Source organism: Scylla paramamosain, chromosome 28, assembly GCF_035594125.1.
Source record: "Scylla paramamosain isolate STU-SP2022 chromosome 28, ASM3559412v1, whole genome shotgun sequence".
Lineage (NCBI taxonomy): Eukaryota > Metazoa > Arthropoda > Malacostraca > Decapoda > Portunidae > Scylla > Scylla paramamosain.
The window spans coordinates 13,274,751-13,277,250 of record NC_087178.1 but is presented as its reverse complement, the minus strand read 5'-3'; the positions used below and the strand labels follow the sequence as shown (position 1 = coordinate 13,277,250).

At 45.0% G+C, this 2,500-nt stretch overlaps 1 long non-coding RNA gene across 2 annotated transcripts in view; it reads left to right on the top strand.

The window, feature by feature from the left end:
• Positions 1 to 124: 124 nt before the first annotated feature.
• Positions 125 to 2,500, top strand: part of LOC135114943 (uncharacterized) — a 60,641-nt gene continuing 58,265 nt past the window's right edge. For both annotated transcript variants that reach the window (XR_010275722.1, XR_010275723.1), the window contains exons 1-2: positions 125 to 255; positions 697 to 1,103. This is a non-coding gene — a long non-coding RNA (uncharacterized LOC135114943). The remainder of the gene's footprint in view (positions 256 to 696; positions 1,104 to 2,500) is intronic.

The following is a 2,500-nucleotide window of genomic DNA, read 5'->3' as shown; positions in this document are numbered from 1 at the left end:
TCCTTCTTGTCTATGCCACATCTTAACGCTCGCCGAAACATTGCGACACACGGAGGTACCTTCTGAGAAACACACACACACACACACACACACACACACACACACACAGGGCCCGGCCTCGAAGCCTCACACGTGTTGCAGCCTCGTTGGGGTCAGAGTGTGTCGCAGTGTACGAAAGGAAGGATGTGCCCCGCCACCCCTGCCGCCAGTGTGCGTGTGCTGCTGCTAGCGGTCCTGGCGGCTTCCTGAGTCCGTGTAATGCTGGGTAGTACAGAGTGTATGGAGCGCGTGTACTGCTGTTAATGGGTGAATGTATTGCGCGTGTAGGAGTTAACATCCCCATGAGCAGTGTGCGTGAGGGTTTCATAGTGTTGTTAATGGTGGTGCCATATATAATATAAGTATAGGGAAGTCAAGTAGCAGAGAAATACGCTTCTTGGGGAGTTTATATCACCGTTAGTACAATAGTAGTAGTAGTAGTAGTAGTAATAGTAGATGTAATGGTGCTGTGGTTGAGGGTCGAGTGTGTATTAATGGAAAGTTAATGGGTAGGTTTCACGGGCATATAAAGGAACACCAAGGAATAACAGACAGCAGCAGACACGTTTGCCCATTTGAAGTTGTTTGTGAGTTATAAGTGCTGTTCATAATGCATGTCGGGATTTCATGGTGTCTCTAATAGTGCCTGTGGGAAAGTTTACAGTGCCACGGATCAGTTGTTAGTGCCCTTGGCAAGGTAACAGCGTCAGTGAAGCGTTGCACAGTGTCTATCTAGAGAAAGCAGTGACGGTGCTGAGTGAACTGTGCAAACAGGAGTCAACAGTGTCAGCGGAGAGTTAAATACTGCTTGTGGACAGCAAACAGTGCCAGTCAGAAGCTAACAATGCCGAAGAAGAATAAGCAGTGCCATTGGGAAACTAACAGTGCCAAAAGAGTAAACAGTGCTAATGGGAAATAAACGGTGTCATTGGAGACTACACAGTGCCATTAGGGAGTGAACAGAGCCACGGAGGAGCGAATAGTGCCAAAAGAAGTAAACATTGCCAGAAGAAGATGACGATGTCAGTGGGGAAGTTCTATAGAAGTGAAGCAGCGTCATAACTGTGAGTAAAATTTCCTGTAAGACGTTTACGGTCAATGGAGTGGGTGGGGCTGTGCTGGAGTGGGCGGGACAGTGATTAAATGGATGAAACATTGACTGTGGGGGACGATCTGTACTTAGATGGGCTGGGTAATGCCTGTGCTGGCGGGACGTTGACTACTCATAAAGTGGGCGGGAGAGTGATAAGATGGATGAAACATTGATTGCAGGGGACGGTCTGTACTTAGATGGGCGGGAAAATGTCTGTGCTGGTGGGCCATTGGTTGAAGTGAGCTGGGCACAGACGTAATTAATGAAATTGATTTCAGGATGCAACTCTTGTGCTTAAGTGACCGGAACAGTGAATTTAAATGGAAGTGAAACGCTAATTTCAGGTGTTCTGTACTTACAAAATAGCCAGAACAGTGATTTCAGGAGGTATTTTGCGCATAAGTGGACGATACCGTGATGAAATAAGTGGAACAACGATCCTTACTTAGGTGGGGGGGAGCAGCCATGATTAAATAGGTGCAACAGTGATTTTAGGAGGCAATCTTCACATACGTAGCCGATAATACTGATGAAATAAGTGGAAAAGTGATCTTGAGGAGGCACTTTTGTACTTAGATGGTCGAGCCAGTGATGAATTAAGTGGTTTCAGAAGGGGTTGTGTATTTAAATAGCCGGTACAGTGATAAAATAATTGGAACAGTGATTTGGAGGTGTGCTGTATTCAAGTGGGCAGCACAGTGATGAAAGATTAGAACAATGACATTAGTAGGTTCTCTGTACTCCAGTAGCAGGCACAGTAGAACATTGATATCAGGGGGCGTTCTGCACTTAGTAGGTGATACTGTGCTTGTTAGGCGAGGGCAGCGTCAGGACTGTGGAAAGAAGAATGCGTAAGATGACACTGCTCACTGTACAGCCCTTCAGGTGTGTGTTGTATTGTGTGGGCGCGAGGGAAACTGTTGTAATCTATCGCCAAAATTGTTATCATTACCATATTTTGTTGTAATATCTTGCGTTAAATACTCGTATGCGACTAAGGCTTGTATTCAGAACCGCTTTGGCGCCCTCAACATGACTATTTTCAAAGGTCACAGAAATGATTAGCTTTGTTCTCAATGAGTGTTTCCCTGTTAATGATATAGAAATCTTTTAATCTTTCAGTTAAAACGTTAAAAACTCACTTTAAAAAAAAAAACCCGTGCAGCTTCCAATAGTGAAAATAGTGATGGTGCGAGTAGCGTTTCAGAATATGGTTTTAAATCTAGGGACGGAAAACGCCCTGGAACGTCATAGGTGTGTGTGTGTGTGTGTGTGTGTGTGTGTGTGTGTGTGTGTGTGTGTGTGTGTGTGTGTGTGTGTGTGTGTGTGTTTTACGCTTGACAGATGATAATAAGCGTTTATCATCAT